Source organism: Panthera onca, chromosome B2 (assembly GCF_046562875.1).
Source record: "Panthera onca isolate mPanOnc1 chromosome B2, mPanOnc1 haplotype 2, whole genome shotgun sequence".
Classification (NCBI taxonomy): domain Eukaryota; kingdom Metazoa; phylum Chordata; class Mammalia; order Carnivora; family Felidae; genus Panthera; species Panthera onca.
Genome location: NC_138343.1, coordinates 62,993,319 through 63,013,624, shown reverse-complemented (window position 1 = coordinate 63,013,624; position 20,306 = coordinate 62,993,319). Strand labels below are relative to the sequence as shown.

Below are 20,306 nucleotides of genomic sequence, written 5' to 3'. Positions count from 1 at the left end.
TGATTAAGCAAATCTTTTTAAATGATTTGAGTTTTTCCAAACTTAGACTCTGTAATATATTAAAAATGGTAAGTTCTTCTTCGGCGACTGGCTTATCTTTGGAGTTAACTTCAGAAAAGAAAAAAAAGAGGGGATTCCAAATCAGGTGTGAGACCAGTGTTCACTTCAATAAAGACTCCCATATGGTCAGAACTATGTTTCACCGAACTACCATAAATAAGTAGTAACAATATTTTCAAGCAGGGAAAAAAAGTCTCTTTCTATATTTGAACTCTATAAATACAGCCACACTTTTCGTTGAGAGTAGCTCTGTAAGTATCCTCTGAGAAAACACATGGTTATGATGTTGGCTTCAACATATGTCTCTTCATAGCATTTAATTTTTAGTATCACAGACATTATTTAACACTTTCTCACAGCTTATCAAGAGGCAGAAAAATAATCTTTTTTTTCAGGTTATAAAAAAGGCCCAGGAAATCCCAGGTGCTGTTAATCTGCAAATTAAGTCTCCTGATTGTCAGTTACTTTTATACGAGAATTCTTACTCAACATGAAACTCAAAATGATCATATGGCTATTTTTTAAAAGTGTCAGTAATTATTGCCTCTTTTAAAGTTTCTTTTTAGCTCTCCCGATGCTTCCTTCTTCCCTATTCCATCTTTTAAACATGAGAGTTTACGCTTATTTTCTTCTCAGTGCTCATTACCTCCCCATGATCTCATGTACTGAGGGCTTTGAATATTCTAGGCCAGTGACTCCAAGGTTTATAATCTAGGTTATTTTCTGAGCTGCATATTCACATATCCAACTGCCTGTTTTTGATACTCACTCTAATATCTCACAGGCATCTGAAACAGCACATCAGACACTGAACTTAGGACCCTCTCTCCCAAACTGGATTCTCTTCCAGCATTCCCCAACTCAGTAAATCCACACAACACTCTGCTAGTGCTCATGCCAAAAATCTAGAGCTCAACCTCCACACTTTCCTCTCTCAAATCTCTCTTTCATATCCAATTACCAAGTCTGGTTGGTGCATCTCCAAAGTATATTTGGAACCATCTATTTCTTTACATCACAACAGCTCCAATGATTACTTCTTGCTTGCTCATCTGTAAGAACTTCTCAGTTGAACCAGACACCAACCTCCCCAACCTCCACATCACAGCCAAACTAATCTTAAGAAAACACCTGATCTTCCCTGACTTTCCACAGGAAGGGATGAATGTCTTGGTTCATCAGTCCTAAAGTGCCTTATACTTGTCCTTTAAACTCCTTATCATAAGTTCATTTAAATGATTGCTCAGGTAATGAATTCACCAAGCTCTAAGGATAACAAGTAGAATCTGTGTCTTATTCAATACTATGTGCCTATTGATGTCTGAATGAAAAAATTTATAGTGGGAAATCAATTTACTTTAATAAGTTTTTGGGTAAATCCAACAATTTTCAAAGGGTTTTACAAATATTAATGATTAACCTATCATACATTTAATGCTTAAATGGTTTGGAATAAATGAGAAATCTAGTAATTCATATTCAAACAAATCTGAATTTACCACCATTCCAGAAGAAACTGATTTGTTACCTAATTTAAAAAAAATTATGATACATTTGTACATTATGACCTTTTTTCTTTAAAAGCTGTGGTTAATTTTAAACTAAAACATCAGATGTGCTTGTGATGACCTATAATTATTTATTATATGTATATTCATTTTTTTACAGAAGAAACTTAAGTTTTAATGAATGTCATAACGTGCATAATTTCACCATCTAATTTTATTTGAAATAAAAGTTATAAACATGTTGTAATTTTTCATTCAGATAGCTTTCATTTGATTAAAGTTGTCAGTATTTAATATAAATTACTGTAACTCATTTTCAAAAAGCATTAATACAAAAAATTCTGCATGTATCACAAATCCTCAGTGTTTCCTCAAATCTCTCTGATTCCTTCCAAACAAAACACTAGTAAAAAGTATGTATTTATTACTTTCATTTATTTATTCTTGGAACAATTTAATATCATAGGGACATATAAAGCCTATGTTTTATTGATTTAGGCAGGAATAAAAAACAAGCAATGAAAAAAGTGATCAGTTCTGTTTGATTTTTTACAAAAAATACCTGCCAAAAGATATATAAGAGAGGAAAGCTGGCTAATTAGGCCAACTTAAGGATGGCAAATTTATAATGTGCATAAGAAAAACAACTTCTGAAATCCAAATATACCAAGTATTAATTACAATGTAATTACAGGGAGTTGTGTCATTTTTTTATAAGAACGACACAATCTTGGCTTTAGATTAAACTCCTTGCTTTTACCCTTAGGAAACTATTATAATTTCATGAATAGTCAAACTTATATACAACATTTTTGATATCTATACAAATGTTGACAGCTCTTTCAGTGTTTTTCAACATGAGATACTAAAACATACACCAAATATTCATCAAAGGAGTACAATTAAGTCTGAACTACATATAATCAAAATTGCATTCCCTTTACTAGTTGGAGAAATTGTATAACAAAAGCCTACAAAAATGCAAAAATATTAAACTTGATTTGGAATGGATTCAAAAATATTTATGAGACCCTTTTGTGTGCAAAGTCCAAATGGTACACTCACACACATAAGCTCACTAGTATGCCTCCTCAATGTTCATGATTCTGAATCCCATGCCCCACCCCCACCCTATATTTGCTAAGTCTAGAACCCAGATAGGTTTTTGATGAAAAGCTAGGGAATTATTTTTAATCTCCAATGGATTATTCACTATTTGGATTATCCATGACCAATTTTTAATCCTAGCCACATTGCATTAATGTTCAGAATATTTGGGGGTTGTCTTTATTGAAAGTAGTTGACATTAATGAAGAAAAATAATATCAGTATTGTCATTAGTAAAACATAGGTCAATCAAGTATAAAAAAATTATATTTCTTCCCCAAATAAGAAATTAAAATTTGGGGATGATTCACTATTTACAATTATCCAGTTTACTACTCCTTTCATTTAGTAAAATCAAACAGTGAACTTGCTGATCACTTACTATTGAAAATTATAGATATATCTACGCTCCAGCCTACTTAAACTTGGGTGGAGCTCACCATTTGTCTCAGACCTTTTGCCCAATTCTTTCTTTCTCTGGCCTTGTAAATGCCATTATGTGTGTACTTTACTTACTCTTATTTGACTATGAGTCCTAGAGGACAGAGCATCATTTGTTTTCTATCCTCTACCACACTTATAGAAGAGACTCAATATATACTTAGTAAATTGCACCATCAGGAAGAAAACACTAGGATGGAATACTGGGTGGTGGGATAGGAAACAGATTTCTGGTTGATATCTAATCACAATTATTTTCAAAACTTGAACTTAAATACATTGGATAACTTTCTATCTTGTCTGTATTTCTCATCTAAAGTAATTCAATGATCTGATGTCTAAGAGTAAAATGGCCTTACAATTCATGTAAGAATTAATTATGTACCTCTTCTTATATCATCTCCATTATGGAACTTATTTAAATCTTCAACCACTATTTGATATTTTATAATTTAAACCACTTTTAAATTAGAGAATCATTATTTTATGTATCTTTGTGTACATGGCATATTTGTATAATCTGTGCATTGTTTTCTTCTTTGATTTTATTTGCTGAAGAGTAATGCCTATTTATTTTTTATACTTTTTTCATCTTAGTCTGCTCTGAAAATAACCATAAACTGGATTATTCCTAATTTTTCACGAACATAAAGATTTGCTTCTTTTCTGAAAGAGAAGTATAAGAATGTATTTAGGATATTTATGATGTAAATATCTGCATATGTCTACAGAGGCATTCATTCCTTTTATTGTTTTTAATTTTATTTTTTTTTTACATTTATTTATTTTTGAGAGACAGAGAGAGACAGAGCACAAGCAGGGAAGGGGCAGAGAGAGAATGAGACACAGGATCTGAAGCAGGCTCCAGGTTCCGAGGTGTCAGCACAGAGCCCGACATGGGGCTCGAACACATAAACCTGACCCTGAGATCAGGACCTGAGCCGATGTCGGACACTTAACCGACTAAGCCATCCAGGCGCCCAATTCCTTTTTTTTTTTTTTTTTAAGTGGAATCCTGGACATTAAAAATGTTGACAGGGAAAGGAATTCATAAGGCTGTTGCCTCTTTTAGCTAGACTAAAACTATGTAAAAAATAGTCCAAACTAGCTAAATCATTTTAGGTTCCAGTGGACAGCTATTCTACTGTGTTACATTTCACATAGCTCTCTCTGGACAATCTGCTATTTAAGACAGTCTAGAGCTTATCATTATGGAAGCCCATGTAAATATTTAACTGAGAAATTACTTAGAATTAACTGGTTCAGAACAGAATTTTGAAGTGTTTAACAAATACAGTAGATGTTTAGTAGAGTTAATATGTTAGATTAATTGCATTTAAACACATTTTCATTTGTGTAGGAGGCAAGATATATTCATAACTTCTTAATCAAAGAAAGAAGCTGAAGTAAAAAAAGGAAGTGTCATTTTGAAGTATTATTTGCACTCCCTTGCCAGGGATGTTGCAGAATATATGATACCTAAAACGTATTTCAACAAAAATGTTATGCAAGTAAGTGTATTTTAACTGTTATGATTATTGCTTTAGGATATGCTTCATAGACTTGAAACATAAGATTAAGCAGAATCTTCATAGATTCTTAAAATACCATGAGAGCATTTTCTGTCTTTCAAATAGAGTGTACAAAATTAAAATGGAAAACAGAGTTTATCCGTCTTTATAGAAAATTTCATGCCTTTAATATGAGAACAATGGGAACAAATTTTATAAGCTGGAGACATAAGAACAAAAAAACAAAAAGCAAATTAGTGTAAATGTAACAGACATATAGTCCAGTCATGGGAAATGGTTTTCTCATATTAGTTCTGAGAAGTGGAATTCAAGAATGTTTTTGTTAATAAATTAAAGGAGTGACCAGTTTTACATCATTTCATAAATTGTCATGACACAAGAAAGAATTTCCCTTAGGGCATGTAGGTATTCAGAAAAGGTATTTTATGTTATATATAAAAACCCTAACATTTTATCATAAGCAGTTATCAGTACACACTAGGAAACAAATGTCTTTGAAATAAAAAAAAATAGAATTTCTTTCATACACTAAAAAAAAAAATGCGCTGACAAACCTTCCCAATAATACTGACAAGAGAAGAATAAGAAGAGCTGTCACTAGAAAAAAAAACTATAAAATATTTGTATGGACAGGAATGTTTCCATCATTATCAATTATAGTAAACAGGTTCCATACTTGGATGGACAGTTTTATCTTACCTTAAACAATTTAAAAAAGAGGTCATTTGTAGTGCCTTCAAAATTTAACAATTTCATCAGAAAGCCTTGCCAGCATTTTGGACATGAGGCCAATTAATTAGGATTGCTCCATGTGGTTACAGAGATAAATTTTAAAAGTAATCTTTTTCTATGTTTTCTGAACTGAGAAATCACATCTCTTTTTATTTTTTTTTTTTAAATATTTATTTTGACAGAGAGAGAAAGAGAGAGAGAGAGAGAGTGAGCAGGGAAGGGGCAGAGAGAGAGAATTCCAAGCAAGCTCCATGCTGTCAGTGCACAGCCTGACACAGGGCTTGATCTCATGAAGCGTGAACCAAAATCAAGACCTGAGCCAAAAATCGAGTTTGACACTCAACCAACTGGGCCATCTAGGTGCCCCAAAAATCACATCTATTTTTTTTTTTATGTTTATTTTTGAAAGAAAGACAAAGACAGGGGAGGGGCAAAGAGAGGGAGAGATACAGAATCCGAAGGAGGCTCCAGGCTCTCAGCTGTCAGCACAGAGCCTGAAGCGGGGCTTGAACTCATGGACTGTGAGATTATGAGCTGAGCCAAAGTCGGACGCTCAACCGACTGAGCCACCCAGGTGCCCCTCACATCTCTTTTTATATGTAGATTCTGAAATAGCAGGTTTTTAGTAACTTGATTCAGCCATGAACACTAGAAATATAAATCAAAAACAGAATTTATAGTCTGTGAATCTGGAATGCTGTGGGACATCTGTACTACCCATAAACTTTCTTCTAACAATGATTTTTGCCCCTATTATGAGATATTCTACTTTATAAGTTGTATATATCCTCAGTTCCTTTCCACTTTGAATATTATCTAGCACAGCATTTAGTAGGCACTGAATGGCTGAATGACTGAAAAGATTCTGATTGTTTACACTTCTCTTGGTACTTCTGCTGAGGTGAGAATATTAATTACCATAGCTACCGAAATTCAAATTAAAAATTTATATTCTTCATACACAAATGCCACTTGATACCAAAATAATCCAAGTTATTTTTAATTCTTATGTGGTAAACTTGCAAAATAGATGTTCTACTTCTATTTGGAGGAGTTGCCCTTCATTAGAGAAAGAAATATAAATTCTATTAATTTATCTCATATTGATGAGGATTAAGTACTTTTTGAAAAAAAAACCAACATGGACTGAAGAGATTAAAGTATCTATACAAACCATTAATTAATAAGAAATAGAACCAATCAAATTATTTAAAATGCTTATGTCATTTAGAACAATGTAGTTTCAGGGCATCTGGGTGGCTCAGTCAGTTAAGCATTTGACTCTTCATTTTGGCTCAGGTTATGACCTTGCAGTTTGTGGAACTGAGGCCCACCTCAGGCTTCACACTGACAGCAAGGAGCCTGCTTGGAATTCTCCTCTCCCTCTCTCTCTGCCCCTCCCTTGCTTGCTCACTTGCTCTCTCTCAAAATAAGTAAATAAACTTAAAAAAATAAAATAATATAGTTTCATATTTGGTAATTATTCTTGCCTTAATTGACTTGTCACAAATATTTTCATATTTTGTTAATTTCATATTTTTAGATTTCTTGACTATGAAAAACTTTATGTAAATTTGCTTTATTTCAGACCTAACCCAATAATGAAATGGTTTGATTTCAGTTATCTCAAGGTTATGTTGACAAGTAGGCTGATGGTCTGTCAAATCCATTTGTATCATCTGTCTTAATGATTTATGTGAGCGAGAATATGATTGATTCAGTGTTAATGATGAATCTGATCATAATAACAATCTGTATTTTTGGATTGGCTTTGCCATAGTTCACTGGCCACATGGGAGACATGGTTTCCCTGCAGAAAAAGGAAAAATCTATACATAGGTTGTTTTTAAGTGTCTTCCAGTAACTTCTGGGAATGGACAACATCATACAAACATAATACCAAATTTAATATCATGAATAACTTTTGCATTTGGGCGATGCAACATAAATGACAAGACTGAAGGAAACTTAATCTAGTAATTTTGGGATTAAAACATAAATCAATATAGAGATATTTACACACCACATGAAAGACCTAGGAATTTAATGCAGATAACTGTGAAGATGGTTAATACAGTATCAGACTATGTAAGTGACAACTGACTAAGGTGGTAAACACCAAATTTTAAGAGGGGGGAAATGCTCTATAGTATAGAAAGAAATTTTAGAAACTTATTACTAACATACATTGACGACTTCTCTGTTTAACTTCTTTCCACTGGCCTTCCTCCTTTCTGCCAAGAGCAACCATTTCCCTCAGGATGATTAAGATCATAATAGTGTAAGTGTAAAGACAATGGAAGGGTCAATGTTCAACTTTTGATAACTAAGAGTTCATATAAGACAATAGTCTGGAAGCTAGGCTCCATTAATGGAAAAGTGTCAAGTACCTCATCATCATACATCAAGAGATATCCTCATAGATCACAAAGTTTAACCATGTATCACATGGCACAGAGGAAGGAGCAGATAGAGGTTGTTTCTGCCCAACCAGAAAGAGAATTGAAAACATGTCCTTCCCTTCTGTTTCCTTGCATGAAGAGTTTCAGGAGAAGAATGGTGTATTAATCAGATATCAGTACTCTTGCTTTACCTCTTCTTAGGAAACCAGGAAGAAGAAGAATTCATAATGCATCGTATTTTTAATCAGACAATAAGTGAAACCTTTATAATTCTGATGGAAATAATTTCCAACCTAGAATTCAATACCAAGATAAACTAGCAATCAAGTGTGCAAGTAGAATAAAAAATTTTAGACATGTGAAATCTCAGAAAATTTACCTCCTTTTTTACATTTTCTTAATAATTCGCTTGAAGATGCATTCACATAAATGAAAGAGCAAAACCAAGAAAGGAGATGATGGAAAAGAAAATTTGGAATCAACCCAGAAAAAAAAACAAAAACAAAAGGAATCATAGAATGAGAATTTTGTAGTTTTCATGGAAAGCTAGTGGCCAAGAATGGAGTAAAAGGTCTTAATGGGACTCTTCCAAATAAAAGACTCAGTGACAGAATTTGAAAAATATGGAGGATAAGGGTGCCAGGGTGACTCAGTTGGTTAAGCATCCGACTTGGGTTCAGGTCATGATCTCAGGGATTGTGAGTTCAAGCCCTGTATCAGGCTCTGTGTTGACAGCTCAGAGCCTAGAACCTGTTTCAGATTCTGTTTCCATCTATTTCTGCCCCTTCCCCACTCATGCACTGTCTCTCTTTCTCTCTCTAATATAAAAAATAAACATTAAAGAAAAAATAAAAACATGGAGGATAGTTACAGGGCAAACAGAGAGATAATTAGAAATACCAGAAAACAAAACAAAACAAACCACAACAAAACTATTCAATAAGAGAAAAGTACACCATGTGGCTCTACAAATACTGATGTGTACATAGTCATAAAATTGTGAAAATATTATATTTTTTAAATAAAAGTAATACTATAACTCGATTAACAAATCACTTGTGGTTAGGTATCTAGATTGTTTCATTATTTTACTATTTCAAGCAATGCTGAAAAAATAGCCTTGTACACACATTAATTTCATAAATGAATGAGACTATCTGTAGTTAAAATTTGAAATTTTGATAAACAACATCAAATTGTCCTCCAAGAGACTGTATCCACATATATTTCCCTCACAACGTATAAGTGTTTTTCCACGTTTTTGCCCACATACTGTACTATAAAACTTTTTGACCTTTGCCAATCTTTTTATTGTGGTGAGAATATTTGTGTATTTATTTATTTATTTATTTATTTATTTATTTATAAATGTTTATTTATAGAGAGATTTATTTTAGAGAGAGAGAAAGAGCACAAGCAGGGGAGGGGCAGAGAGAGAGAGGAGACACAGAATCTGAAGCAGGCTCCAGGCTCTGAGCAGGTAAGAATATTTAACATGAGGTCTATTCCCTTAACAATTTTTAAGTGCATAATACAGTATTAACTATAGGCACAATATTGTACAGTGGATCTCTAGAACTTATTAATTTTGTGTGTCTGAAACTTTACATGCACTGAACAACAGCTCTGTAATTTCTCCCCCCAGCTCCTGGCAACTACACTCTACTCTTTGTTTCTGAGTCTCACTATGTTAGATACCTCAAATAAGTGGAATCATACATTATTTGTCCTTCTGTGACGGGCTTATTTCACTTAGCTAATGTCCTTCAGGTTCTTTCATGTTGTTGCAAAGGGCAGGATATCATTTTTTTAAAGGCTCAATAATATTTCATTGTATATATACACCGTATATTTGTCCATTTACCCATCAATTGACATTTAGCTTGTTTCTGTATCTTGGCTATTTGTTATAGGCGTATGAAAAGATATTCAACATCAGTAATCATCAGGGAAGTAAAAGTTAAAATCACAATGAAATATCACTTCACACTTGTTAGGATGGTTACTTTAAAAAAAAACATAAATGTTGGCAAGGATGTGGAAAAACTGGAACACATGTACCCTGTTAGTAGGAATGTAAAATGGTGCAGTGGCTATGAAAAACAGTATAGAGGTTACTAGAAAAATTGAAAATGTGACTACATATGATCCAGATATCCCACTTCTAGATATACATACAAAGAAATTGAGACCACTGCCAATATTGTAAGGGAAAACTAATATCTCAGGGGCATTTTGATTTATATTTCTCTTATTGTGATTGAATTTAGATAAATTTTTATATGTTTAAGAGCCATTTTATTCTTTCCTTTATATAAACTCTGTTTACATCTTACCCAAGTTTTAAAAACTGGATTCATATATATGTATATGAATTTCAATATGGGAATTGTTTGTGTGGCCACATTTACTAATTTTTTTTATATGGGTAAAGTAACTGAATTGTCTATTTACTAGCTTTTTGTGGATGTTAAGTGAGACAAAGTGTGCTGACAGTTTCTATATTGACAAAAAAGGCATCCTCGAAAATATTAAAATTCTGAGACTTAAGTATATCTAAAAGTTAACTCAATTTTTGTGGAAATTATATTGCAGGTCAATGAACAAGTTAATCTATATACAAATATTTCTTTAAACACAACCTTTTAGAAACGGGGGTCAAACATTTACCCTATATAATAATATCTATTTTATATACTGAATAAGTTAAGGCTGTGTCAGTGTAACTTCATTTCAGTGCAAGTCGCATTAATAAGATTAGTCATGATGTATTACATAGACCCCCACCCCCGGGATATTATTCCCACGTCACTTTTCAATCTGCTGGATTTGTAATATGTTTTTTCTTCATATGACAAAACTGTGATGTTCTCAAAGCCAGGAACAAATGCCTTAATTTTCAAACTACTAATCAAACACCAGAAAGTTGTCCTGAAAGTAAATTACAATTAATGTTTTCTTAATATTTCAATGAAATGGAGCAATCAGAAAGTTACCTCTGAGTTACTAAAAAAAGAGTAGTGTATCATGTGAACAAATCAATATAATTTGCGAGCCAATGTACAAATATAAAGCTATAACAAACAAGGAAATAATGGTGAACAAAAGGACAAAGCAAACAACATAAGAAAGACTCTCACATTTGCACAGAAACAAGTGGTAGAAGCCCTAGGGCAACACTTCATCAACATTTCAACAAATCTTTTGATGACCTCCACACACTCACAACAACAAATTAGGAAAAGAATGGAGAACTGACATTTATTGAGTACTTGCTCTGGTGTCAGGAATTCCACTAGAGTCTTCACATAAGTAATTGAATTTAATCCTAACAACTCTACAAAAAGAATTTTTCCTTCTTATAGATGAGAAAACAAACTTCCTAAAGGTAACATTGCAAATAAGTAGGGGACCTGAGATTTGAACTCAAATATATCTGACCTCAAAATTCAATTCTGCTTTTAATATGTTCTCCTTGCTCTTCCAAAGAAATATTTGGAGGATAAGATTTATTTAAATATGCATCATGTTAGCCCATGAGTGGGATTTCAGGTCATCTTATCAGATTATAAGATCTGACAGGATCACCCTTGACATTTTTGATATATGAGGATATTAAACTTTAGAATATATTTTGTTGGGAAACCAAGAAGTGGTTGTAAAACAGAATAGCATTCTATAAGAAATGGAATGAAAACTCAACAGCATAGACTGAAGGGAAGTAAGAATGGCAATGCCTCCGAAGGCCTCTGAGGATTAGAATTGGTCAGAGGCTGAATGAAGCAGTAGTACTGTTAGCAGTGTGGTAGATAAAAGAGCAATGATTTGCTGGATTTGTTTAAAAAGGGATGCAATGCACATTGTTGGAGACGGTTCTTCATGAATATTTGGCATTTCTGCTTGTCTTACGAGTGAGGTACTAACTGCTCTATGCTCTAAGCCATCTTTTCACTCACCAGCCTAGCTAAAAGGGAATCTAGAAAATTCAAACTTAATCATGACTCAGCCACCTAATATGCTCTTGTTATCTTGCTATGGTGCTAGATTCTTAGCTAATTGACTGAATACACTGATCACTCAGCACCCTTATGGTAGCATACTAACATAGAGGAGGGGGTTTCTGTAACTTTTGTTAACAGAAACCCATGGGGGAGGGGAAGGAAAAAAAAAAAAAAAAAGAGGTTAGAGTGGAAGAGAGCCAAAGCATAAGAGACTCTTAAAAACTGAGAACAAACTGAGGGTTGATGGGGGGGTGGGAGGGAGGGGAGGGTGGGTGATGGGTATTGAGGAGGGCACCTTTTGGGATGAGCACTGGGTGTTGTATGGAAACCAATTTGACAATAAACTTCATATATTGAAAAAAATAAAATAAAATAAAATAAAAAAATGGGTTTCTGTAAGTTTTGTTAAAAATGTATATTTCCTTATTGATATACTGGATTAATGCTTCAGGTCAAGGGGAAAGATCAGTTCAGAAACTTAAGAAGCAAATCATCTGGTTTTCTAAGGCAGATTTGGATGATTTATGGGATTGTTCAGCTGGTTGGGTCTGGGATCTAGGGGTGCATGGTTGAAATCAATGCTCTAGGTTGGCCTCATCTACATGCTTAGAGTCCTACCTATTAATAATAGCCCTCGTTGAATGGTACATGAGACAAATTGAACAGTTCTGGTGTCAGCCTCTTTTGGTAAGGTTATTAAGAGTGGTGGATGAAGTGGCATATTCAAAGGAAAATTTGCCAGGAGCCAAGACAGTATAGAAAAGAGGAATGGATATTGTTGGGAGACAATGGGTCTTTCCATGGGTCTTTCATGTTTCTGCATGTCTTGTGAGGGAGGTACTAATTGCTCTTTTGTACTTCTGTATTATCTTTTTAAAGATGCTTATACAGAAAAGCAAAGGGAATATTTGCTTACTGTTCAGAATTTTAAGGATAATGTCTTCCTCTTGGACAAAGCACTTTTTTTTTGTAGTCTATTAAAAAAGATTTGGGTTCCCTAAACTTGAAGTTTCTCAGTTGTGACACAAATCCATTGTATGTGTAGCACCTGGATTATTCCTGAGGTTTGGTGGCAAGGGCATCATGAAGCTCATGCTGCCTGCTGCCATGAATAACAATACCTTTGTCTTTGACTCAGTATCTCAAGTTGTCTGCTAGGATCCATTAAACTGTGGCAGGCTAAACGATTACAAGTAGGGTATAATTTCATACCTTCCACAGTTCTTGGCACTGTTAAGTCAAACCCTTTCTTTATATTGCAGATATGTCTAACTTAACTACTTTTTACATTTAATCTCTATCCTTTTAAAATCATTTTTTTAATGTTTATTTATTTTTGAGACAGAGACAGAGCATGAATGGGGGAGGGTCAGAGAGAGAGGGAGACACAGAATCCGAAGCAAGCTCCAGGCTCTGAGCTGTCAGCACAGAGCCCGACTTGGAGCTCTAACTCATGGACCGTGAGATCATGACCTGAGCCGAAGTCGGACGCTTAACCGACTGAGCCACCCAGGCGCCCCTAAAATAATATGATAAAAGACAGGATTTTTAAAAATGTTATTAAAGAGATAGATATTAGATTATATGCAGCTAAATGAAGCAGAATTCCTTAGGAAAGTTAAAAGGTGAAATAATAGAATTTCAGAATTTGAAATAATCGTTAAAACCTTCCGTTTTGACTATTAGTCAGTCTATACTGACTACTATATTGGTCAGTGACATGCCCAAAATAAAATAAATAAAAAGTTGCACATTTCAGGACAGACTTGAGTCACTTGGCCTTTCACCCAGTGTTTACTTATTTATCAAAAGAAACTTTAATAATGAATTAAAACATATAAAGCTTCTATTCATGTCTGCAGTTATTAAACAGAAGGTAAGATTCTTCAATTAGGGAGATAATTCAAATTGCCCATAAACATGTCTCTCAAACTGACAAAAATAAATCAGGAACAGTAAGTGACATCAGGATTGCCATTGTTAAAAAATAATACAAGATAAGGGGACTATCTGCCCTAAATTAATTACTTTTAGTTGGAAGGAGGTCATCTGCCCTTTATTATAATGTTCAAGGGAGTGAATTTATATTTTCCTATAGGTATTTTAACTGTAGGATTTGGTGATATTTTATTTTGACAATATGTTTGTCAGTGAAAAATATCTATTTCTTCTTCCTAAGAAGAAGAAATTTTTATTGAGTACCTACTCTGCACTTTCAGTCTCTGGGCATGCATAAGATAGAAAATGTTGCTATCATCATAGAGATTATACTAGAAGTAAAAAAGAAAATATTTCAATTCTGCTTATTGTTAATAATTCTCTTAAGAAGAAAGAACTCTGCCCTTAAAGACACCATAGTTATACAAAAATTCTCTTTGAACATTTCCAAGAAATTACTTTATAAAGGCCTCATTCCTATTGACATTAATTCATATTTATATGTATATGTATATGTATTGATATTTTGCCACTGAATATTAGCATAATAACAATGAGAACACTAGCTAAAAGTTAAATAGTACTTACTAGAAGTCAGTCATTATTCAAAAAATTTTACATATGCTAGTTAATTTAATCATCACTTCAGTGCTATGCAGTAAGAAGTATTATCATTCCATTTTATAGATGCTGAAACTAGGGCACAGAAAAGTCAAGTAAAACGGTCAGGTTCAAACCCTGGATGAAGGGACTGTATAACTCCTAAGCCATAATGTGTGAATTTTTGGTTTGTTAAAACCAGTAGAATAGTTAAGTGGAATAAAAATAATTCTAATTCTTTTAGAGAGCAATCACTTTTAAATTCCATTTTATAGATGAATATAAATTCTTACCAAAAAAATTTTTATATACTTAGAGTTGAACTGAATTTAACCAATTCATGCATATATTTGACTTAAATACACATTCTTCTCCATGTAATGTTTCAAAGGGCTTATCCATTTTATAATTTTCTAATAGAATTTGAGATACATTTAAATTTATTTTTCTAGACTGCTGACTATCTCAACATGAAAAAATAGCTCCTTCATAAAATTCCTAAACTGCCAATGTATAGCACTTTTAGGAAGAAAGTTTTATTATTGAGCTTTAAAATACGTAATTTAGAATTGTGATGAAAACAATTTGAAATGTCTTTTGAAACAGAAGCAAACTATAAACAGAAGGGTAGAAGGAGCTATTCTCAAATCATTTATCTAATGAAAGATATATAAATCACCTTCTGTCAAATGAGCTGATGATACATTTTCCCAAAACATAAATCTTCTCTGAGGCTGAACATAAATCTTTCTAAGGCCTTAAGCATCAACTCCCCTATATTTCTGCACAGTCAATAATCATAGTTTTGTAGTATAGAAACACCTTCTATTTTAATCCAATGATTCATTCATACCAGTCTTTTGTCCACCATTTAAAAAAAAGATTGATTTTTTAAAATATTTGGATTGCCTTCTTTCTTCTGGCTCACTAGCTCCCTAAGAATCTCAAGATTGAGCTGGATCATCAGTTTCAGAAAGTTAACAGTGAATTAAATATGAATTATGCAACTTTTTAAGACAAAATTTAAATTCAGGCAATTCATAGAAAGACCATATAAATAATTCAGATTTTGATATGTAAGGAATTTTAAATAATCTTAAATTGAATTGCCTATTAATTACTATGCTATAGTACATATATTTATATGTATATATAAAAGTGTATAATACATATACACTATACAGCATATATTTATTCAATCCAGAACTGAAAGAAACTATGTTCTATGGATATTTAATAAGAACTTTTCTATTTCATACACCTAAAAAGAGATGGTTATAGTTCCTCAGGAATCTTAGTAAGAAAACATTATTTAGTAGTTGAGTCTGTGATTTAAATGTATTTAAATTAAATAACTGCTTAAATTACAGCATAAGAATTCTAGCAAAAATGATTTTCTCTTAAATAACTAAATGTTTTATGTAATACCAACATAACTACAGTTGTACAAATACTTGTAGACTGTTTATATGCTAACTGCAAATGATGAGTTTGAAAATGATCAGTTTTAAACAACTGCTTGCTTTTTCATAAACCAAATAGGTTCTGAGAAGGCAACGACAGGTGTTGTTTCTGTGTTCCCAGTAGCCAGCATAGTATCTGACACATGGTTAGCATTCATGTAAGTGGGTAGATCAAAGGAGGAAGAAAGGGTGAGAATGGACCTCATCATCTACTGAACTGATCATTCTTAGATCTTCAATACATTAATTTTGGGGAAAGAAACTATTTCAAGGCTTCCCTTATGTGAATACTATATGATCTCTTGTTTATTGAGGTCATCTGTTAATTTGTATGCCATTTGATTTATAAATGACCAGCTGAGATTTTCTCTCGGGTGCCTGATATTTAAGGTAGTTTCATATTTAAGGTAGTTTGGGAAGGGTGAAATCTGTGCTCCTTCTCTGTGCCTTATTTTCACTTATGGTAGATTTATTCAGGTACCAAGGGATTGACATTTAAAATATCATTTAGTAAGCATATCGAAGACACTTCTGCTATTGACTGACTTAACCTTTGGCTTTTGTGTAAACATTTGGTGCCATCTGGATGAGTATTTAATAACTCCCCAAAGGGCCAGGGCCAGAGTAACATAGTCATTTTCCTGGGAACTAAAATTAGTGGATATATTCCATGAAATAGCACTGTTCTACCCTCCTTCACCTGTCTCTTCTGAAATGACATGCAAAGGCCAAAAGAGGGAAGCAGGCAGAGGTGTTAGCCAACTGCCTTATTTCCATATTAGTCTCTGCCTTGCTTCTGAAGCTTCAGTTACAGATTTTGGCAAAACTTTAGTGTAAAAACAGCAGTATATTTTTTTAGTTGAGGAATATCTGTTAATAGTGAGTAACAGTAAGACTACAGAACATATGTAACAATTTTAAGAAGTTATATATAAAGACACAAAGTTATATATAAAGAAGTTACATATAAAGTTATTGATAACAAATGACAAAGAACTTAATAATTTGCACTTATACTTGCACATTTAAATGTAAGGATTTATATTTAATATTTAAATGTAAAGTGGTGTTGGCAAGGATCCAGAGAAAGAACCCTCTTACACTGTTGGTTGGAATGCAAACTGGTGCAGCTTCTCTGTAAAACAGTATGGAGGGTCCTCAAAAAGTTAAAAATAGATCCTTTCTACGATCCAGCAATTACACTACTAGGTATTTACCCAAAGGATACAAAAACACTGAGATGAAGGGATACATGCACCCTGATATTTATAGCAGCATTATCAAAAATAGCCAAATTCTGGAGAAAGCCCAAATGTCCACCAACTGATGAATGGATGAAGAAGATGTGGCATGTATATACATACACATATACATTTACATATACATATACATAAACATACACACACATTTCTCAACCATCAAAAAGAATGAGATTTTGCCATTTGCAATGACTAGGATGAAGCTAGAGTGTATTATGCTAAATGAAATATATCAGTCCAAAAAAAGACAAATATCATATGTCACTCATACATGGAATTTAAGAAACAAAATAGATGAACATAGGGGGAAAAAGACAGAGACAACCCATAAAACAGACTCTGATGTTTCATGGTTATAGATTCATGGTTTCAGAATAATTTATGAGAACTTACCTTAACACAAATTTGCACTATGACCTTAGATAAACTGTATTTTGATCAAAGAAATTTGAAGGTCCATCTATGTTGTTGCTAAGGGCAGGATTTCCTTCTTTTTATGGCTAATTACACACACACACACACACACACACACACACACACACACACACTGCATACTCTTTATCCATTCATGTGTTGAAGGACACTTAGGTTGTTTCCATGTCCTGGCAATTGTGAATCTATGTGCTTCATCCCACGAGCTTCATGAACTCAGGCATCCAGGTATCTTCCCAGCTTTGGGAATTTCTCAGGCATTATTTCTTTAAATAAGTTTTCTAACTGTCTCTCCTCTCTTCTCTTTTTGGTAACCCAATAATGTACAGGTTGTTTCTATTAATGATATCCCATAGCTCATGTAGGCTTTCTTTACTCTCTCATTCTTCTGTTCTGCTCTGACTGAACCTGCCTTCTACTTGACAGATTCTTTCTTCTACTTGATCCAGTCTGTTTATGCTCTCTACTGCATTTATTGCATTTTTCAGCTCCAGAATTTGTCTGATTCTTTTTCATGATTTCTCTCTGTGAAACTTCTCATTTTATTGATGTATTATACTCCTGATTTCATTGAACTGTCTTTCTTATAGCTCACTGAGCTTCCTTAAAATAACTATTTTGAATTCTTCATCAGGCAAATTGCAGATTTCTATTTCTTTGGGGTCTGTTATTGCAAAATTATTGTGTTCTTTGTTGGTGTCATGTTTCCTTGATTTTTAGTGTTCCTTGAAGTCTTGTGTTGCTGTCTTCATATCTGAAAAAGCAGTTACCTCTTTCAGTCTTTACTCTTTGTCTCAGTTCATGACTGAAGAAATACCTTCCATCAACCCTGTTAGGGATTCTAAGGCTTTGTCAGACCTTTTACTCAGATATGCCCACTCCATGCTTCTTCTTTCTTCTTCTGGAGAAATTCTTAAGGTTTTATGCCTTCTCTCAATACTACACAGTCGGGATTATGCTGACTATGGTGCTTTTTTTAGGGCAGTGATGAATGCCCAATTTTGTGTGTTTCTCTCAATCCCACAGAGTGGAACCAGCTTCTTCAGGTGCTGACTAGTCCTCTGCAAAGGCTCATTCTTGCTGCCACAGGGAGCATACACATAGAGCTGGCCATGAGGTAGATGTGTCTGGAGGTGAGGCACAGGAAGCCTTGGGCCATTGGAGAGAAAATCAAAAGTGAAGAATGCCCTGCAGCTTGTGGGTGAATTTCCTAGTGGAGTCTGGGGGCACGCACTCTGTAGGATTCACATGCATTTGGTGCCCTCTGAGAGCCCTTTCTGCTGTTCTCCCAACACCCACTGCAACACACAAGACACCTCAGTATTCTGGCTGAGTCAGGAAGGAAGTAGGTTTTTTGGGTAGCATCCTGCATAGCTAGGGCAGGTGAATTCTCACTCACATGTTCTCATCTTCCCCAGCAGGAGAAATCATGGGCTGAGAAAGTCTCTCTTGGCATGAGCTAAAAAAGCCTTGGGAGGAGTGACGACTGTAAATTGAAACTGTTCCTTTTATCCTTTTCAATTTCTTTGCTTTAGGGGTATGCTGGAACTTCTCCACTAGACTCCTTCCTGGACTTCTACATGGCTATCCTATCCATGGGTGATTGTCTAAATCGATGTTCTTTAGGAGGAATATGGTGGAAAAGTCCTATTATACTATGATGGTGATGTCTAGTAAGTCACTTGTTAAGTGTCATTGTGACATTCATTCCAGGTATGGGTGCAACTAAATAAATTTCGAAAATGTGATTTGATAACATTTTAAAAACTAGAATCTGAATATATATATATATATAAACATATATATGTAAAATATATTTATAAAGGAATTATTCTTTTTTTGTTAATAAGTAGTTGCTTAGAGAATTTCAGCTGGAATCATGGCACAATTTGGTTTTATTTGGCTTCATTTGTGCTACTGAAAGCACAAGTCCAAAATTATAGCAATATATTTAATATTTTTATGGATTCGATGCCAAATTTTATATTCCAGGAGTTAAAGTGCTGACAAATGAATAATAAATCAGGCAGGATAAGGTAAAACCTAAAACTGTAAATTAAAGACTTTTATTTCAATTTATACTTTTGTGTATAATCAAGTAATAGGAACCACAGATTTATTCTATTTGGCTAGCACTCTGCTTTTAAAAAAAATAAATATTAAGCAATTTTATAGAAAACTGACTTAAGAAAACTTCAATAAACAAATGACCTTAAAATAATAAAAACGGAATAAGCAGAGCAAAAATTTTGTGAGAAAGAAAACAACCATCCAAATGATTTTCATCAAAATCATAAGAGCTGATCCTTATTTTATACAAACTATCTAAGAGAAATAAGGTTAATAAGTGGAATTAATGAGGCTAAAAAGCAAAGATTAAAATACTTACAAAGACAATATTTATTAAACATCATTTTTTCCTCAGGGCATACTATGTGCCAAACTCTATTCTGTATGCTTAGAATTCAACAATGAACAAAACTCACAAAGAACCTTTGCCTCTCATGGGATTCAAAGTCAAAGATACAGGAATGTTGACAACAAATAATCTAGTAAGTAGGCATTTTAAATGATATCTTAGAGAGTGAAAAGTACCATGGAGAAAATGATAAAAATGAAGTGCTAATGCAGATTAGAAATTCCATGTGTGTATGTGTAATTTTAAATAGAGTAGCTCTCATTGATAAAACTTAAAGGAGGTAGCTATGCACATGGTTGGAGCAGGCAGAGTAAACAGCAACAAACCTTCTCATGTGGGAGTGTACCAGACATGCCTAAAGAACTGCAAGAAGGCCATTGTTGTGGAACCAAGTCAGCAAGATGAGAAGAAT

At 33.6% G+C, this 20,306-nt stretch overlaps 1 protein-coding gene across 2 annotated transcripts in view; it reads right to left on the bottom strand.

Annotated features, from left to right (window-relative positions):
- Window positions 1–20,306, bottom strand: part of COL19A1 (collagen type XIX alpha 1 chain) — a 346,955-nt gene that overhangs the window by 152,453 nt on the left and 174,196 nt on the right. The window lies entirely within an intron of this gene.